The sequence below is a fragment of the Bufo gargarizans genome, chromosome 6, assembly GCF_014858855.1.
Source record: "Bufo gargarizans isolate SCDJY-AF-19 chromosome 6, ASM1485885v1, whole genome shotgun sequence".
Classification (NCBI taxonomy): Eukaryota; Metazoa; Chordata; class Amphibia; order Anura; family Bufonidae; genus Bufo; species Bufo gargarizans.
Genome location: NC_058085.1, coordinates 324,766,087 through 324,787,815, shown reverse-complemented (window position 1 = coordinate 324,787,815; position 21,729 = coordinate 324,766,087). Strand labels below are relative to the sequence as shown.

At 44.3% G+C, this 21,729-nt stretch overlaps 1 protein-coding gene across 3 annotated transcripts in view; it reads right to left on the bottom strand.

The window, feature by feature from the left end:
* SH3PXD2A (SH3 and PX domains 2A) overlaps positions 1-21,729 on the bottom strand; it is a 312,517-nt gene that overhangs the window by 89,810 nt on the left and 200,978 nt on the right. The gene's annotated exons all lie outside the window — the stretch shown is intronic.

Genomic DNA, 21,729 nt, shown 5'->3' with positions numbered 1-21,729 from the left:
TTGGCAGTTACTTTGTGCCAGAATGTGCAGTCACATGCTAAGGTTTGCCTCTTTCCAGCAAGCAACGCACCTTTCTGGCTAAATAAGGTCTCCTTGTTAGAGGAGCGAATAAAAAGGTCTAAAAAAAATATGTGGTGCAGGGGATGTGTGTCAGATTAGTGGTTGGAAATTGCAGCAGAACTCTTTCACATTTCGATAAGGCTACTTTCACATTAGCGGCAGCCTTCTCCGGCAGGCCGTTCCGGAGGGTGTACAGCCTGCGAGACCCGTGCTGCCGCTAGTGCACGCGTGCCGCCGGGAGTTCGCCCCAGCCCCATTCACATGCCGAGAGGCGGCCGGAATAAAACTACGACATGTCGTAGTTTCAAATCCGGCCGCCAGAGAAGGCTGCTGCTAATGTGAAAGTAGCCTAAGTAAATCTCCTCCATTATTTGTATCATAAGTTTTGGATAAAAGGGTGAAAATGTGTGACACAATGCTATGTTATGTGTCACAATATTCTGCTCAATGGTAACTTTCTCACATCATGCATTAAAGCCAAACACGTGTCACGGATTTTGTGATCCAAAATGGAAATGATGTCACAAAAAGGAGCATCATTTTATTTTTGTAAAATGGTACGGCAGAAATTCCAGCATACGACGAGGACTGCAAAATCACAATGCAATTAGTCCAAAGGTGTAAAATGGATATTCCACACACATACAGTGGACATCTAGAAGAGCATGCATGCTTTGTTACAGTATCATACAGTTATTATATTGTATGATAAGACAAACTATAGGACCACCCTTGTCTATATGCCCTATATTGAGAGGTGCTTTCTGCTTGGTACCCCTTTCTAGGAGCCAGAGTGAGGAGCAGCTGAATATGGAGGACTTAACAAGTCCATGTATTACATCTGAATGGCTCCCTGTGTCGTACCTTATGTCTAAACCAATATAATTAAATAGAGTTGTCCAAGGGAATCTGTCATCCAGATATTCAATATGTAACTATGCACACAACACAACCTTATTATTTCAAGCATGTTGTCTCCAATGGTGTCGTTATTCTGCTTTTGTGCTTCATGGTTGGGGGAGCATGGAATAAAGTTCATTTTCTCTGGAACCATGAAACACAAAAGAAGAAGAACGGCACCATCGGGGACAACATGCTTGAAATAATAAGGTAACACACAGTTAAATGTTGAATATCTGGATGACAGGTTCCCTTTACTTTGTAAGGCCATGGAGAATACCATCGGTGGTGACATCATGCATCTCCTATGTAGTTGTCCACATGCACTGAGCACTATCTGTAAAGTAATTTTACAAAGCACAGACGTGTAACACAGCAGAATACACAGCACACAGACGTGTACTACCTTTGGGTTCAGCCTTTGGAATCTCACACAAACTGGACATCCAGACTTCAGGTATCCAGAGGCAGCAAGAAAAGAATTACAAATGGATAAAGGAGCATTAAACAATCTGCACAGTAAAGAATAACATCCGGCAAATAACATTCTCCCCGGTGATCTGCAAACCCATCACACTGGTCTGATATAAAGGCAACGGCGTAAATTAAAATCTAATTCATTATTAAGGGAACCTGCTTAGAAGAGATTGTAAAATTGAGACCTGGATGCCCTGTCATTGTCTTTTAGAGGTTTTCCCATTAGGGTACGCCCATGTCCAGATGTCCTACTAGGGTAAGTAGATTTAAAAGGCTTATCTGGGAATTTAATCATGATAGATCATTAAAATCAGATTGGTGGGGGTCTTACTCCTGGCACCTCCTTCCGATCAGCTTCATCTCCAGTTGATGTCTGCTGTCTCCCCACTGCTTACCTATCACAGCGACGTCCATTGGATACCTACTGTGCTTGGTATTGCAGTTCATCCCCATTCACTTGAAACTGATGTACGGTAACTTCACTGGTCTAGAAAGAGGCCTAAGCGCTCACACAGCGCCGCTGCTTCTTCAAACAGCTGATTGGAGGGGTGATAGAAGTCAGACCCTAGCTAATCTGATATTGATGACCTATCCTTAGGGTAGGCCATCAATAACAAATTCTTGGATAACCCCTTTAAGGATAAAAGGGAGCAAAAAGTGACCCACTTGGAATCCCCCTCTTATAGCGGAGAGCCACTATAAGGTTAAGAATCTACAGCCAGGCCATGCTAACTCCTGGGAAATAATAGGCCCACAATTATGCAGTAAAATCACGTGGCCATTGGCACCATGGGGTCATATGCTAATGGTGAGCTCGAGCATACTTGAGCAGGAGAAATGTGTGGCTGCTAGCATCTTCCCTGAGCGGATTTCAAGGCCTCCTGCATTCTGTAAAGGGGTTGTCCAGTTGGGAAAACTCATCTACACAATGAAATACCCCCGCTTATAAAATGTAAAATCAAAATGGTTCTCTTCAAATATCCTTTGTACAAAATAATAAGTAACAAAAGTAACATTTTGGCTCAGTACAGTAATTAGTATTTCTTTGAGGCCATCCAAGGCTAGTATTAAAGAAATGACCACACTTCTCCCACAAAAAAAATACATAAAAGTGTCAGTATAAATAATTGACCTGCCTGACTGTCAGACTGTGGCGGAGGTCTTGACTTTTGGGAACAAATAAAGCATGAGGCCATAGGCTCAGGTTGCCACAAGCACAAGACCTAAAATATCCCTTGGGCAAACCTAAGCCCAAAATACAATTTATGAGAGGCTACAGAGTTCCTTTTAAGGGACCATTGGTATTCCCGTTATTATTGGTATTCCCGTTATTATTAATCTTATTATTATTATTTGTTTTAAAGCACCATTAAGCTCCAGTACCAGAAACATCCACGCATATGGATAAGCTGTTGGGCCTGCGTAATAAAGTGAGCCATGGAACTCACTGGAGTATAGTGGACAAGTGGCTTACCTTCCATGGAGGCAGATTATGTGATTGCTATTGGGCCATGCACTTAACAACTGGAAATAACTGGAGATTTTTACAGCTTCCATTGCAGTCAAGGATAACTGTGTAAATTCCTATGCACTGAGCTCCCCCCATTGGTGGCTTTACAGTATAAGGGAAGCAGCAGGAGGCCTGACTCCAATGACCAAACATTAACGGTCCATCCCAATGGGTAAGTCATCAAGGATTTGTCCAAGTTTAGCAAAAACTGAACATGGGTTTATATTATGAAACCATAAAATAAACATTATTTAGATATTATTTCTCCACCGTCACTCTGGTCCTCCCTGCTGTTCTCCGTTTACTTGGGTACAGTGGTGATATGCTTCTATACCCACGTGATTGCTGATGCCTATTCCCGGCCTCAGTGGTCTCTTTTATATGTTTATGTAAATTTCTGTATTTTATCTCAATTCTCCCCCTTGGCCAATTTTGGCCAACTGAGATAATCCTTTAAACACATTTACTGGCTGTAGCAAAGAGTAAGATCAAGTCAGTTGTTGTAGAACTTAAAGTCTTAGAGTGACACATATAATGAAGCTTCTTGAGACTGTTAATGTGCTAGGTCTCAGGCTTCATAGGTCATCTGTACATAAAGAGGACTGTCAATGGAATATGCATTTCTAAATTTATGGTGTGCATTAAGCTAAAGTAAAAAATAGGTGCGTGAGCTGTACAGCCATTGAAATGGTGACCTAGTAAATGAAAACGATCTCTAGAAAATCTCTTTGGTGGGCCCAAACCAAGGTAAAAAGAAAAAAATAGGGGAAAAAACAATTTCGCAAGTGTTCTTGCCATGATGCCACATCTGGTTTGCATTTGGATTTCCTTTCAAAAACTTCTACATAAATTGTTCCCAGTGTTAAAAGGGGAAGAAAAAATGATTTATCATTGACACGTGTCACGTATAGATTCCAGAAAAAGATGCTAGCCCCTTGCAAACAAAACAGTACACAATGCGAGATGTGTTAATTACACACATTTTTGGCAAAGAAGATGTTTACAGGAGTCTGGCTTGGGCAAGAACATAAAGTTCTGATATTTTTCACTGGAAATCTTTGCGCAATTGAGGTAAATATGGATTTGGTAATTCCTATTTTCCTTATTTTGCTGCCATAATTTTCACCATTAAAAAGTAGTTTCAGAAGAAACTTAAAGGGGTTCTTGGGAATTATTTAAAATGGCCACCAGAATTCTGTCCTGATATATGAGCAGAACTGGTTGCCACCACTTACAGACCTGCCTGAAGGTTGAGGAGGCAGAGCCTGACTACACACTACACTTTGTCACTTGCATATAGTACATATTGGTGAGTTTTGCTGTCAGGCTGCTCAGCCGTGATGGTATATCGTAGGCCCCGCTCCCTCATCCCTCTAGGCAGCTCTGCAAGTGGTGGCAACCAGTCTTGCTAACATTTTATGGCTTGTTCTACCTACCTAACATGGAAAGAAGAGGTGAAGGGGGAGCAATTACTGCATAGGGAACAGTATGGAAGGTGGAGCAAGCACTGTAAAACATGACAGAGCCAACATGCTGGGTTTGGTTAGAAAACCCTACAGGAAGCTGATGAAAACAGGAAGTTCTGCATGTAAATATCCTGCCAGGATGCAGTGATGCTGAGAACAGGGGGAGGAAAGTGCTGACATGAAGAACAGGAATATGGGGCAAAAATATGCAGTGTTTGGGGTACTCTGGGCAGATGAAAGAAATGTTATTGTAAAATCAGAAAACCCATTTAAGGCTATATGCAGTCCACATCCTTCAAACCCGGTCCTCACTGCAATTATCAGCTGGATAGATGCCAGAGGAGTGTCTCCTTTATTGTCTTCTGTGATTGCAATATTTGTCCACATTGATGTCACATGCTTATTATGGCACCCCATCGTGTTCTTTTAATTACCTTCTCAGAACATTAACCTAATGTGTCCAGAACTGGTGAGAAGATTCCATATCAGCAGTACTGTTTTTAATGATCTGGTCTTCAAAACAGGCAGCGGGACTGAGCCACTGGGCACGTGTGTTCACCAGCACTTGACACATTAGGTGGACAGAATTATTTTTTTATTCAAAAGGAGGCACAAAAGCATTTTTGAAAAATGATACAATTGAGAAATTAATATTAAAGGGAACCTGTCATCAACTTTATACTGCCCTCAGTACGATCAGCATAAAGTAGTGACAGAAATGTTGATTTCAGCGGTGTGTCACTCATGAGCTAAAAGTAAGTGGTTGCCAAGAACCAGCATCATAATCATTGCAGCCCAGGCCTTAAAAAGAGTCAAATCTACCTGAGAAGAGTCCTGGTTATTCATAATCTCCTGCTCTCCCCCCATCTGCTGATGACTGGCAGTTCTCTCCTAGAGAGAAAGGGAGAAAACTAGGTAGAAGACTGTCAGTCATCAGCAGGTGGGCAGGAGAGCAGGAATTCATGAATGACCAGGACTCTTCTCAGTTGGCCGTGACTCTTTTCAAGGCCCAGTCTGCAATGATTGTGATGTTGGTTCTCGGCAACCACTAACTTTTAGCTGATGTGGGACACACCGCTGACATCGGCATTTCTCTCAGTGAGGTTAGCATAAAGTTGATGACAGGTTCTCTTTAATGTTCAGTGTAATTAGGGGGACCATTCCTTCAATCCTCTTGATCTAGGTCTATGTTAGCACCCTGTTTGTGACTGCTACTGCCAAACTGCACACGCAGGGTTCCAGAAATCAGCTGAACAAGACGCTGCAGCGCCATTTGGGTACTCCGCTTTCAGTTGTCTTTGCTGATTTATAACATTGTATAAAGGAAGATCCAACTAAGAAAGAAGAGGCTGGTAGTGTCGCTATGCTGGTGAACAGCTGAAGGCTAGCAAGAGCGACTGACACCATAAAGAAACCACTGTCAGGTCTTCTGCCAATGAGACTGATCATAGCAGGTGCCGTTCAAGTTGGTAGAACCAAACAGACAAAAGATTACTTATCATGGGCAGCTGGCATAAGCTTGGTGGGCACTTCTGTACGCACACAACTGTACGGTCAACTTATACAATATCCCGTTACGAGAGGGGAGCTATGCAAGATAAAGAGTGTGGTAATCCCCACGCAAAGCTGTGCTTGTAAAGGATTTCCAGAAGCAGCAGAGCTGAATTTGGAGAAGCCAGGTTCATGAGATGTTGCAGAACTGAGTTTGTCAGATATGGAGAAGGCAGGTTTACCAGATGTTGCAGGGCTGAGCTTGTCATTTGGCATAAATCATTATGTAGAATGATTTGCAAAGTGCGTTTTTACATAGGACTGCAGTTAAAGGGGATTTGACTATCCTCTGAGCGGTAGGCTGCCAACACCCTGGACCCCTGACGGTCAGCTTTTTGCCGTGGATTTCTCTCAGCTCGCGATGCACAGCGCTGTACATTGTGCAGTGGCCGTGCTTGGTATCACAGTTCAGCCGCATTCACATCAACGGGGCTGAGCTGTGCCATGTGACTTGGGCAAGGCTAAACTGCGAAAAAAAATTGCGACGCTACTGTGAGCGCCGTTGTCTTCTCAAACAGATGATAGGCAGGGGTCCCTGGTGTCAGACCCCCACCAATCAAATACTGATGACCTATGCAGAGGATAGATCAGCTAAAAAAAATCCCAGAAAACCCCTCATTATGCAATAATGATGCCTAATGATTTTTATTTTTATTTTTTTACATAGGACAGTAGTTAAACCGCCAAAAATATGTCTCCAAAGAGTTAAATGATAAATTCAGCACTGCCGCATTTCCGACTAGTCATGTATCTATTAAGTTAATTGAAAGGATGATAGGACACTGAATGGTGCTGTCCCGGTGACTCATACTGGAGGAGGATTACACATCGCTTTCCTGCCCTTGTATGGAGCATGCTGATCACGACTCTCCAGCTCGGGCCCATTCAGTTTTCATACAGATATGCTGGAATTATGTCCAAAGCTGGAAGTCGGAATTGAGCTTTGCGGTTACTAAATGAGTGTGCAACTGGCAGAGCAATAGAGGGAGGGATACTCATCGTGATGAGTCAGGATCTGCAGTGCCAGCGTGAAGAAACCTTTGTATATCCAAACCTACAACCTGACTGTATAACGTCCTAACAGAAACCAGTAACAGATGAGACGGATTATTAACAGTCCTCTGCTCAGAAGACTGCCTACTGCATACATGCCGAGAGAGTCCGTGTGCATCTGTACTATGGAGGCTCAAGGTCCTCCGGGTGCTATGGTACCGTGCCATCTTATGACGCCCTGTCTCAGATTTATTCTCTGCTATAGAAGCAGAGAGGTAAAACATCTATTGAACCATTCCTAGGTCTATATATTGTAACTAGGGATGAGCGAATTGAATTCGAAGTTGATTCGCATAAAACTTTGCTAGAATACTGTACAGAGCGGGAGCTCCATATAGTATCAGAATGTATTGGCTCCAATGAGCCGAAGTTATTACTTCGCAAAGTCTTGCAAGACTTCGGGTGATAACTTCAAAAATGTATTTCTACTGTAAAAACACTTTTACCGAACTCGGGTTCGGTTCCAAGTGTTTTTTTTACAGTAGAAATAACTACTGTACCAGCCATGAGGAAGACCCAGGCGGCCCCCTGGGCATCGGCCCACCGGTAAATTTTCCTGTAAGGTCTATTACAGGGGTTGCCATCCAGCTCACCCAAAATGTAAATCTAACTAGTCTTGCAGTGATAGAAAAGAAGTGGAGGCTGAATGATTCTGGAAAAGCTCTTTGGGAGCTCTAAAATTGGCCATAACTAAGGGTCCATTCACACGTCCGTAGTGCATTGCGGTTGCGCAATACACCAGGCTGGCACCCCCAAAGAAATGCCTATTCTTGTCCGCAATTGCGGACTGGAAGATCGGGGCCACGCTCCAGAAATGCGGATGCGGAGTGCACAATTTAAATCAATCTTGTCCTGCCGCCTCCCGTGGTTGTGGTGGAGTGCCCTAAGTATCCGGATCTGTAGCTATCAGGGGTCACAGTATACGCGCGAGACGTAGTCTCTATCCCTAGGATACCCTGTCAGGGGGACTATGTAAGACCTAATGGGCCTAGGCATAAAGTAGCCACCCAGTGGCGTAACTAGAAATTACTGGGTCCCACAGAAATTTTTGAATGCCCCCTCCCCCACTTCTGTGGCTAGTCAGATGAGGCCCAGCAGGCACTCTGTTTCCTACAGTGTTACTGTATATAATGTCATTGTTTAACACTGTTGAGGGGACCCTGACAAAATCTTTTAGTCTTCCTCCTGGGTGGGCCCCTTCTGAGTTCGGGCCCCAAAGCAGCAGCTTCCCCTGTTTCCCCTATAACTACGTCCCTGTAGTTACCACAACAAGGGCTACCCATCTGGAAACTGACCCTCATTGCGCCAAAGGCCAAATCAGCATATTCAAAAAAAAGTATCATAACTCGAGAACGGGGACTTAGATCAAAAAAAGAAAAACTGTGTTTTAATCAGGTGGACCATAGCTATGTGTCTACGCAAACAGCTGCATCAGGAGGTCGCTGGTCATAGATTCCCATTAAAATTAAAATAAAAAACTGTTAGGAAAAAAGTATCAATGCAGCAAGAAGTGATCTTGAAAATGAGGAACTGAAGCACAAATTATATTAGAATGTTGCAGAAGTTTGCATTATAAAGTTATTAAACTTTATTCGGATAAGAACAGAAAACCCATGTTCTCCTGTTCTTAGGGGCCTGTTATTTCGGCTGATATTTGTTGGTTGATCACATCTTTTATACCACTGGTCGGCAGCACATCTTCCCATGTAAAGAAGCTGCCAACAAATCAAAACGGTGTGGGGAGGAACGATCGTGTTACCGATCGTTTATTCCCATTCTAATTATAATTGCTGCATATAAAGGCAGGTAACGAGCACCAGTTGACATGCTGTTATCATCAACTGGCACATGCCTATGTAAAAGGCCCCTAAAGGCCCCTTTATACCTGCTGATGCCTTGGCAATGAATGAACCATTCGTTGCCGATAATTGCCTGCTCATCAGAGGAGCCGAGAGATGCATTTACAATCACCTCTGCTGTATGGGGATGAGTGATTTCTACTGTGATCGCTCGTCAATACAGATTTATAGGCAGTAGATCCCTGTTTACACAGCATGATCTGATGCTCACAAACAATAATTTGGGGGGCCACATCAATGAAGCTTTCACCCGATGAACAAACGTTTGCAGGTTCACTGGGTGATCGACCGCACATTTACACTGGTCAATTATCGGGAATAAGCCGCCTGTTCCTGAAATTTGTCCCATGTAAATGGAATTTTAAACAAGCGACTGTGCCACTAATAACCCTTGGTGATAATATTCTAGTCAGGGGCAGACTGGGAACTTAAAGTTTCAATGGAAAAAATAGTTAGGTCCACATTGATGAAAGACAGGGCCGGAAATACCATATTGTGGCACATTATACCACCCCAACAGAGCCAAATGCCACAGTCCATCACAAAATACTGCCACCAGCAGCACAAAATACATCCCCAAAAACTTACACTGGCCGGCTGTGAGGAGGGCCCCCTGGGCATCGGCCCACCGGGAAATTTCCCTGTAAGGTCTATGGCAAATCCGCCTTTGATTCTAGTCTTCCAATCACAGAGATGGTCGCCTTAGGCTACTTTCACACTAGCATTTTTTGCGGATTCGTCATGGATCTGCAAAAACGCTTCCGTTACCATAATACAACCGCATGCATCCGTCATGAACGGATCCGGTTGTATTATGTCTTCTATAGCCATGATGGATCAGTCTTGAACACTATTGAAAGTCAATGGGGGACGGATTCGTTTTCTATTGCGTCAGATTGTGTCTGCAGGCAGCGTTTTGGTGTCCACCAAACGATATTGGAGACTGATCGGAGGCAAACTGATACATTCTGAGCGGATCCTTTTCCATTCAGAATGCATTAGCGCAAAACTGATCCGTTTTGGACCGCTTGTCAGAGCCCTGAACGGATCTCACAAACTGAAAGCCAAAACGCCAGTGTGAAAGTAGCCTTACAGGAATACTCTATTAGGCTGGGTTTTCACGTTCAGGGTCTTTTGTATGCAGTTCTTGTAGCCAAAATCAGGAACAGATCCTAAAAGGAGGACAGGAATATAGAAGAGACTGAGGGGGTCATTTATCAAACAGAAATATGCCTAAATTAGGCATATTTCTGGCACAGATTGCAGCTCCGCAAACTGCGACCTCTCCCCGCTCACACCAGGTTTAAAAAAAGTGGGCATGGCGTGGGTAGGGAAGGGGACAGGCCGGCAGGCTCGTCTCATCTACCATTTTCTACGCCCGTTTTAGGTGTAGAAAATGGTCTAAATGTAAGACAGCTTGGAAGCAGTCTTACATTTAGAAGTGGCGGAGGATCCGCTGAAGTTATGTAGATGCCAGCACCTCTTCATAACTCCAGTGGATCCACCACCAGGTATAGGGGTTATTGAGACCGCCGTCTAAAACGTTGATCTTAATAAATGTGCCCCTGAGTCTTTTTCTCATTTTTAATCCACTCCTGGTTTTAGCTTCAAAACCGCATAAAAAAGTGTGTCCTTTCTGACGGCTGATGTTATAGTGTCTTGTGTAGTGCGAGTTCCTGCAGCTGTACATCTGGTTTTCTCCTGTGAGAAGGAGGAGAACAGGAAAGTCAAGGCGCTGCTAAAGCTTATACAACTCTCGACCACGCAAACTCCTAGCAATAAACAGATCAATGGATGAAAAGAGCTGCACAGATATACAGATTTACTACAGCGTCAAAAGGAGCCCATCTTCCGAAACTGGGAGGATGCTGCAAGGATAAAAAGGAATTCCTGCTTTTCATATCATATATTTATGGGAGTAAACCTATCCTCTCCTTATTTATCCCTTTATGATTACTGAAAATCCGCACAAAGGTGGAAATATACCGGTCGAGCACAGCATTCTCCGACATGGATTGGTATGGGATGACCGGATGGGTTCAGGGTCTCACTGCTTATATAACATACAATACATTTGTAATACAGTCTGTACTACTAGAAACTTCTAGGAAGAGCATTGATCATTCGCTAGATATTCCCGATTCTCCTGCTAGCCATACACTGGTGATTCTCGGCAGATTTTGACCACTTATTGCCATTGGTTAGCCCTTTTTTGCAGATATTGTGACAAACCTGATCTTAGATTTTTTCGTTGTCAGATGCAGATGTTGGCGATACTTGGAAAGTCGTTGATGCAAAAACTAAATAAACAAATATGCACAGACCACACCAACAAAAACCTATACAATTAGGAGTTACTTGAATTCATGAAAGCAGCCCTTCCCCCTGCCTAATCCCACTACGGACTGAAAGCAAAAATGGCAAAGAAGGTGGATGAGGCACGGGAAACGGGAATTACAGTGGCCTCATAACTACATACTGTTATACCGGTGGTCTGTACCAGCCACCTCCCACCTCTCAGCGGGTAGGACGGCCAGAGTGTACACATCTTCTTTTTGGCTGTCCGGGGCCTCTAGCATCTTGCTGCTCCCTCCAAACTGTCCCAGCCACCGGGGCAGTGCGGCACTGGCTGAGGCCTGGTCAATCTCTCACTGCCTGTAAGGTGTGCACATACTCCCTCCAGCTCTTAAATAGCTAACTGACCACCTCAGGATATTTAAAGAGGTTATCAGATGTCCCCCATATGCCCGGGCCCCTCACATTGTATATACTTACCTGGCTCCCCGCTCCCTGCGCCGCTCCTGGTCCCCAAACCTGCGCTTCTCCCTGTGCGTGGATGAAAAGATCCGGTCTTGGGGGACCAGCGAGCAGTCAATGGCAGGCAGGACGGGGACGAGCCTCCCAAGCGTCACCCGCGATGCTCGTCCCCGCCTGCCATTGCTGCTCCCCCCCCCCCCACTGAAACCTGATATTTTCATCTCCGCACAGGGAGAAGCAGCAGCGGCGGTGCGGCGGGGAGGGTGCCTGAGCAAAAGGTTTTAGCTAGCTAGCTTCCTGCAGTAGTGTGCTACAGTCCCGCTCTACTGCCCACGTACCAAACAGTGATGGTCAGTTCGCAGTGTTTGCCAGCGAACACATGAGGGCTGCCATCTTTAGTAAGGTAGACTCACCTGTCCGGCGATGCACAGGTAAGGTAAGCCGGGAGCCAGTCTGAAATCAAATGCAGTCAACGGGAGCAGGCAGTTCAGAGAACAGCCGCCGGGGGCCTTCATCGGGCTGTTCTTGGTGACCCAAGTCAAATCTATTTAGTGGCAAATATGCTAAATTTGGTTATGCGCTGGTAACCAAATGTCAATTTTTTTTTTGCTGTTTGGTTTAATCGTGCAGCAGACGTTTCCCTATAACTGCTATCCTTAAAGGCGTTGTCCAAGTTCAGAGCAGAACTCGGACATATCACCTTCTTCCCCACTCAGCCCCTCTGATATGTGCATCGGAGATTTTTCGAGAGATCCGGTGACGTACTGGGCTTTCCATGGGTAAGCTAGGCGGAGGCTTCTGCCTAGCATTGAGCCTGGTGATGTCACCGGCAGTAATAGGCAGGATTTAGCGCTGCCCTAGCCTGTAAAACAGCTAGGGCAGCACTAAAGCCCACCCATCAGTGCCGGTGACATCACCGGGAACACTGCTAGGCGGAAGCCTCCACCTAGCAGTGCAAAAAATATAACAGCGCAATACAGTGAAATGCTCCGATGCTCATGTCAGAGGGGCTGAGTGGGAGAAGTAAGGGATATGTCCGGGTTCAAACCCCTTTAAACAGGACAGCACCGTGTGGCGAATGATCCATTGTAATAAAATAAAAAAGTTATGGAAATTTTGCTTGGGTATTACTTTTTTATACAAACAACCAGAAGTAATACTCAATTCCTCCAATAAAACTGTAGCTTGTGATGATAGCTCATGATACATGGTAATAAGACAAATATTATAGTCAAATATTTGACCTCTCTTCATTACATATATTAAGCCCAGGGGATAACGCTTCCCTGGAGCGGCAGACACTGAAGACAGACTGGCAGCGACTCTACAGCCTGAGGAACAAGAGATTCATTGAACTCTAGCTGTCTGTGGGATACGTGTTTGCAGGAGTTCATATGTTTACTGCACCATGCAAATTTTAGAATACAAGCCTCCCCAAATATTGTGTGAAAAGCTATCCCCGCCTGCCCCGGCATCCTGGTTCATATTTGTTTGGCATCCTGCTGGCCTCCCATGTGACATGGCGGGTGAGACAACGCAACTCTTCACTGGATATAATCGCTATTCAAGACACAATTTAAGGGGAAAAAAACTCCAATCAAATAGCCCTTTGTACGATTACTACGATTGTGTGACATTACAATGACAACTAGACAATATGCCGCTTGTATGTAAATGTCAGAAAATGGAGAACAATTTAAAGGGAAAAACACAGCTCCCATAATGAAGCCAGACTTCTGTGCGCACAAGAAAACGTGCACTCTGTTACCATCCAGGGATCGATTCCCAGGCTTGTACCACCCATATTCTGGAAAACAGATGTGCCAGTTTCAGCAGGACTCGCCGAGCATCCAACATGTATGCGGACCCGACTTTCCGCCGAGTGTGCACATTTATGGGGGAGGCTGCTGGTGAAATAAGTGAAGGTGTAAGCACAAGCTTTAAGACTTTTCTTGCTCACCAGAAGTGAGCCATTTTTTATGGGGTTGGGTGGGTAGGAGACAGAGTCTATGGCATATTGGGGGGGGGGGGGGGCGTGCCAAATTGCAGGGGGTACCAGGTAGCAGACAGTTCTGTCTCATAGGCCTCAGGCCACTAAGCCTGAAGCCTATGAGGCAGTAGAACGGAGCAAGAGATCACATCGGGTCTCGCGAGATGACGTAACGATACGGCACAGGAGGACACAGTGATGTGTTTGTGACCACCTGCACCAGGACGCCAGAAGTCAGGCCACAAGAGGAGACGGAGAGCAGAAAAGAGGTGAGTATTTTTATTTTTAATGTATGTATGCTAAGGCATGTGCTCTCGGCAGCTGAAGACATCTGTGTTGGCCCCATGTTCATATGTGCCCGCATTGCTGAGAAAAATTATGTTTTAATATATGCAAATGAGCCTCTAGGAGCAACGGGGGCGTTGTCATTACACCTAGAGGCTCTGCTCTCTCTACAACTGCGGCACCCTCTGTACTTTAAGTGAGAGGACAAGGCAGGGGAAATGTGACCACACCTGACCATGTCAATCACAGTGTAGAGGGCACGGCAGTTACAGACAGAGCAGAGTCTCTAGGTGTAATGGAACACGCCCCAGTTGCTCCTAGAGGCTCATTTGCATATATTAAAACATCATTTTCTCAGCAATGCAGACATATATGAACATGGGACCAACACAGATGCCTTCAGCTGCCAAGTGCACATGTAACAGGTCAGACAGTGTCATAGGTACAGATCTGCTGACAGATGCCCTTTAATGTACTGCTATCATTGCTACCTCTGTGAGCCATCAATTCACAAAATGGTGAGGAAATTGGATCTCGGCATAGTAGTAGAGTGCTGCAGGGGATGAGAGATGAAAACAATGTATGTGAGACTGGCCCCTCGATCCGTGCATCACGGTTTACGTCAGCTTCCTGCTCCACTTACTGGACATGCTTGGTCCATATGAGAGGTTGTTATTTTACAAAACAAACCACATTGAAAATTATTTACTACCATCATTTCCTGGCAGCTGATCCGGAGCAGAACTGTCGTACAATATGTTCAAAATTAAAGTCTCGGTGCGTGCTAAAGCTCAATTGTATCTGTGAATATATGAAGCTGATAACTTACTGTTATTGTGTTTACCGCCACATGTCATCCATGTGCATTACTGCTATCCTCCATCTACACCACGAAATCAAACCCTACAGCAAGCTGTCTGTTCTTTTAAAGAGAACCTGTAACCTCTCTCGACATGTCTGTTTTACTGACTACTTACATTTGCAGTGCCCCAGAGGGCTACTGCAAACTGTAATTTTGCTGCAAAAGGGTTAATGTCCATTGTTAATGTTAATGCACTTTTTCTATGTGATGTTTGTCATCCAAGAAGTAAAATGGGAACCCCGTTTAGCTATGTTGCTCTGCTCTGTGGAAGGAGATGAGCCCTTCTCCTCTGGGTCAGGAGCTTAGTGGTTAGTTCAAACAGCCTAAGGGTCCGCGGATCCGCAAAACACGGACAGTGGCAATGTGCGTTCCACATTTTGCGGACCGCACATTGCCGGCACTAATAGAATATGCCTATTCTTGTCCGCAATTGCGGACAACAATAGGACATGTTCTATTTTTTTCGGGAACGGAATTGCGGATCTGGAAGTGCGGGTCCGCAATAGAAATGAACGGGTCCGCAATTCCATTCCGCAAAATGTGGAACAGGTGCAGACCCATTTATTTTCAATGGGGCCGGAATGTGCTGTCCGCATCCGCATTTGCGGATCCACACTTCTGCATCCGTGCTTCCGTTTCCACCAAAAAATAGAACATGTCCTATTCTTGTCCACAATTGCGGACAAAATTAGGCATTTTCTATTATAGTGCCAGCGATGTGCAAAACACTTACGGACGTGTGAATGGATCCTTAGAGAGAGGAAGCATCTGAATGTGCCTGTGCAGTGTGAGACCTGGTGTAAGTGCAGTGTCACACTCCGTATTTCCTATGTATTAGGCCTCATGCACACGACAGTATTGCTTTTTCAGTGTTTTGCGGTCCGTTTTTTACGGATCCGTTGTTCCGTTTTTTGTTTCCGTTGTGTTTCCGTTTCCTTTCCGTTTTTCCGTTCCGTTTTTCCGTATGCCATATACAGTATACAGTAATTACATAGAAAAAATTGGGCTGGGCATAACATTTTCAATAGATGGTTCAGGAAAAAACGGAACGGAAACGGAAGACATACGGATGCATTTCCGTATGTGTTCCGTTTTTTTTGCGGACCCATTGACTTGAATGGAGCCAAGCACCGTGATTTGCGGACAAGTATAGGACATGTTCTATCTTTTCACGGCACGGAAATACTGAAATACTGAAACGGAATGCACACTGAGACACTTCAGTATTTTTTGCTGAACCATTGAAATGAATGGTTCAGTATATGTTCCGTATACTGAGCTAAAAAAACGTCCAGTATACTGAACGCAAAATACTGTCGTGTGCATGAGCCCTTAAGCTGCAAATTCCTCACAACAGGCTGGGAACTGCATTACACCCAGTCACCACTAGGTGGTGCTATTACACATATATATATATATATAGAGAGAGAGAGAGAGAGAGAGAGAGAGAGAACAGGTCAGTCACAGGAAGACAGATGAGAGCTTAGGAAAGGAGAGCATGTAGCTTCTGCTGTGTATCTCTGGGCACTCCCCAGTAGGGCAAGATATATAGGAAACAAAGCCCAAGGGCTATTGGATCGCTTTTTGTAGTGCTGCTGTCCAGAAGCCAGAGACGAAGTAGACTTGTATTGAAGCAACCTGTGCAAATAACGGAGCAGAAGTCTGATGCCTGCCGCTAAGTAGACCGCCCTATTGGTTGCCAAATTCTAGTCCGAGATCCAAGTTCCGAAAGGCTGGGTTATCAGAGCGAGACCAGAACCAAGGAAAGTATCACTCTCTCACTCAAGTCAATCTGGAACCCGTCTAAAGCTGCCCCACCGCGCCCGTTGTCTGGAGTTGCAGCTCTGCATTATTTTGTGAACCAAGGCCTTATTTGTGTGGATGCTAACTACCTCAAGGCAAATATTTCAAGTAAAGTTCCAGTTAGTTTTATTCCTGACTCTCTCCTTATTCGTTACTATCCCTCAATGCACCGTACGGTGCTGGCGTCACGAACAACCAGGGACCCAGCCTCCAAGGCACCCTAAACACCAATTCCACCAAGGGCACCTCAACTACCATCTGGCTGGCGATCCCCGATGGATTTAGTGCTGTCCTTCCCCATCACTGCACGCCGGCCCAGGGAGCTGCAGAACTGGGAGTACAATCACTACTACCCCCATCAGCCCACCATAACTCACACATATTGCCCCTGGGGCCCGGTCGTTGCATAAGGAACTCTCATCATTGCATCGACTACTACCACCATCCTCTGAGAGAAAAAGAAGTGCAGAATATACAGATTGTTGGGGGCTTTTTAAAGGATTGGTGCAAAGTACAGACAGTAAGTGCAATTGTTTTTATACAGCAACAGGTCTTACTGATAGTGGAAAGGCCACATTGTCTGTTTTACCACAGATTAGCTACCCATTGGAGGATCTACACCCCGCTGGGGGAATTGTAGTACGTATTGCAAATGTGCAGTCATTTGTTCGATTTGGAAGGTAGTTTTGGATCGGATAGAGAGAGACTCAGAGTCAGCCATCTTACTACTGGTTATCCCATGATCAGCTTTGGAAGTATTGTGTATTCTGCAGCGTCATAAGTCATAAGAAAAGATACTTCGGAACTATTACATGGGGAATTCAAGAAGTTACTAAAACAGACATGTCAGGGGAGGTGACAGGTCCTTATTAACCCTTAGTGACCACCCATACGCCTTTATACGGCGGTCACTAAGGAGCCTAAGGCTGGGCCAGTCTAAGTGATGCTTGGGTCCCCCGTGCAGCGGGGAGTGGGGACCCGGCTCTCACATGAGAGCCGTGGCCCTGCTCTAACAGCCCGGACCGGCAGGAGTGCCGATCTGAGCTTTTTAACACTTTACATGCCGTGGGCAATTGCACCTGCTGCATGTAAAGTGCTGACAGAGGGAGCGGACTCCCTCTGTCTCCCATCGGCACCCCGCAAATGCGATTGTGTGTGTGTAAAGGCTGCCTGGGGTCTAAAATAGGCCCCAGACCAGCCTTGAGTAATTTTCAGCAGGCTGCGCCAGAGAGGCTTTTTTTACATTGAAAATACGCTTTTCAATTAAAAAAATAAATAAAATCTTCTCCATATGTTTTGTATTGCCGCGTCCGTTACGACCTGGACTACATAAATTATCCCCTAAAAAAATAAAGAAAAAAAAACTGAATTGCACATTTATTCTTAGTTGCCACCGAAAAAACGTAATAACAAGCGATTTACTCCAAAATAATACCGATGAAAAATACAAGTCGTCTCTCCAAAATCAATCCCTCACACAATTCCATATACAGAAAAATAAAAAAGTTATGGATCTTGGGAAGTGGCAATGCAAAAACTTTTTTTTTTTTTTTTTTTTTAGAAAAAAAAGGGGTTTTATTGCTAAAAAGTTGCGGTTTTTCCCATCTCCCTCCCAGAAAGAGTTAATAAAAGTTAATCAGAAAGTTATGTGTACCCCATAATGGCGCCATTAAAACCTACAACTTGTCCCACAAAAAACAAGCTATCATAAAGCTATATAGACGGAAAAATAAAAAAGTTATAGCTCTTAGAACACGATGATGAAAAAAGGAAGAAAAATCCTTGGTCAGTAAGGCCCAAAACAGGCTGGTCACTAAGGCGTTAAGTCTCCGCTGTCTAACAGAGGGACCAATACAGCTTACTAGAGATGAGCAAAGTATTAGGAAATTCTATTCGGCTGTTTCGCTGAGTTTTACAAAAAAATTCGCTTTGTGACGAATTACTTTGTCATGAAGCACATTTCTTTGTAAGTAGTGGGTGCAATGACAGGAAGTAGTGATTGCACCGCTCCTCGTCACTGTACCCCTCAGATGCCACGATCATGGATCTGATGACTTACAGCCTACATTTGCTCACCACGGGCCAGCCGCTGCCATCTTGCTTGAAGATCTGGCGCGAAATCTTGCGTGGCTTGAGATGATCAGCCAGCGTGGTGATGTCATACATCACTGCGCATGGGATTTCGGCCAAGATCTTCAATAAACATGGCCGTGGCCGACCTCTCGCAAGCAAATGAAGGAGGTAAGCATGTTTTTTTTGTTTTTTTTTTACACTATTTCAGGTAAATCGATTCGCTACCACGCAGCACAAGGAAATTCGGCTTCGTGGCAAAACCAATTTATCCTGAAATTCGGATAGAATTCTACGGATTTGATTCGCTCAACACTACAGCTAACCAAAGTTGAACATCTGTGAATCAATGTTCACATTTTCACATCTAAATGGCTCTTTTATACCTGCCTACGTTTTTGGGCTTTACACAAACACTTTCTGCTAGAAAACCACTAGAAAATATGCCAGCCGTCCTCCCTTTCTCTGCTTCATTTCAGTTCTCTAATCTCTTAAGGCGATAAACTTTTCAAGATAACCACTTACCGCCTTCATACTGATAACAGAAAGAGAGAAGTGTGGAAAAGAACAAAAAATAAACATAAAAACCATAGAAACATGAACTGTTTAAAATAAACAGTAACCTATAACCCATGATGAATGATCACTACACGGGTCATTTATATACATTGGAAAATGTAAGATTACAAAGATATTTTTATAAAGTTTCAGTTCAATTTTAGTCCAATTTCAAAAGTGTATAGGTTTGTGAGATAGGATTAATGATGTACGAAGAACCTGCAGATCAACCAGACGGTTCTACCAGGAAGGAGCCATAAATACCATAAGGATGGGTACCCAATGTAGAAGTCTAACCAATTCCTGCACTGTACCGTACAATTATGGAGCACTGATGGCATGGGCACAACTACGCATCACTCCTGGGAGAAGATCGGCGACACATAGCTGCTCTCTCAGGGCAAGGACTGAGATTAGAAGTAGCTCTCATCCCAGCTGTTTAAATAGAAAGGCCTGTCCCCTCCCTGACAGGTCTGTTTTAGTAACTGCTTGCATTCCCATATATTAACAATTCTGGAACATCTATTCTTATGACTGTATGATGCGTCATTCCTTTTTATTCCTGCTAGACGTTAATGAATAGCGATGTGCAGTGAAGGTCTAGATGGGTGCAACCAGCGGGGAGGGTGTCCCTGCAAAGTCTGACACTATCCAATCAGTGCTGCCAGTGTCAGACTGTGCAGGGACACCGCCCAACTGGTAACACCCATCTGGATCGTCATAGCAAACTGCTAGCAATTCATTCATAACTTCTAGTAGGAATACTTAAGGAATAAAACTTCCCAGAACCATAAGGATAGATGCTCCAGAATTGTTATTACATGGGGAATGGAAGTAGTTACTAAAACAGACAGGTCAGGGGAGGGGACAGGTCCTCTTTAACCTCCTTACATGTCACAGACAGACAATAGGGAACATGGCATCTAAAGAACATGGGCGCCCTTTGACAGCTAGGGATCAAGTGACGATCATGTCCCCTTTGACTATTTATTTTAATTTATTTCACAAAATTTCTTGCCAATATTGCCAGTGATCACAATTAAAGGGGTTGTCCAAGTTATCCAAAAATTCGGGCAACCCCTGTAAACTGCCTAAAATATCAAATTAATATATACTCACCTGTTTTCTCCTCTGATAGAAACATAGAATGTGTCGGCAGATAAGAACCATTTGGCCGATCTAGTCTGCCCAATATATCTGAATCCTATGAATAGTCCCTGGCCCTATCTTATATGAAGGATGGCTGTATGCCTATCCCATGCATGCTTAAACTCCTCCACTGTATTTGCAGCTACTACTTCTGCAGGAAGGCTATTCCATGTATCCACTACTCTCTCAGTAAAGTAATACTTCCTGATATTACCTTCAAACCTTTGCCCCTCTAATTTAAAACGAAGTCCTCTTGTGCTTCCTGCGTTGCACTCCGCTCCTCACCGTTGCGCTTTGTTTTCCTGGATGCAGCAGTGACGTTCTGTGCACACAGGTCATCACTACCCCAAATCACTGGCCTCAGCAGAAATGTCCCGTGCATGGCTGAGGCCTGTGCACGGAACGTTGCTGCTGCAGTCAAGATGACGTCAGCAGCGAGAGGACCGGAGCGCAGTGCTTGAAGAAACAGGGAAGGAAACAGGCGAGTATCTATTCACTAATTTTAGGCGATTTACTTGAATAATTCATGTCCATAGTTTATTGCTCGTTTTCTATTCTATTAAGCAATTTAGTGCAATAAATTAAAATAAATAATCCAGGGGGACAGTCTCCACCTGATCGGACACCAACCTTCTACAAATCCATCACAAGAGCCAACTGATCTCTATGGCAGCCAGTGCTTTTTAGGCCCTTCTTCATAGATACAGTTAGTGTTGAGCGAATTTTTGAAAAAAAATAGATTTGACTGCTTCGCTGAATCTTACACAGAAATTTTCTTTGTGACAAATTACTTTGCCACGAAACGCATTTCTTTTTAAGTAGTGGGCGTAATGACAGGGAGCGGCGATTGCACCACCCCCCCCCCCCCCCCCATCATTCAACCCCAGAACCCCTCAGGTGCTGCTTTCATCACTGATTGCAGCATCTGAAAATAAGGCCTAGTTCACACAAACGTATTTTTTTGCGAGTGTACGGGCCTTTTTTTGTGTTCCGTATACAGTCCGTATACGGAACCATTCATTTCAATGGTTCCGCAAAAAAAACGGAATGTACTCCGTATGCATTCTGTTTCCGTATTTCCGTTTTTCCGTTCCGTTGAAAGATAGAACATGTCCTATTATTGCCCGCAAATCACGTTCCGTGGCTCCATTCAAGTCAATGGGTCCGCAAAAAAAACGGAACACATATGGAAATGCATTCGTATGTCTTCCGTATCCGTTCCTTTTTCTGAACCATCTATTGAAAATGTTATGCCCAGCCCAATTTTTTCTATGTAATTACTGTATACTGTACATGGCATACGGAAAAACGGAAAGGAAAAACGGAAAGGAAACACAACGGAACTCAAAAACGAAACAACCGATCCATGAAAAACGGAC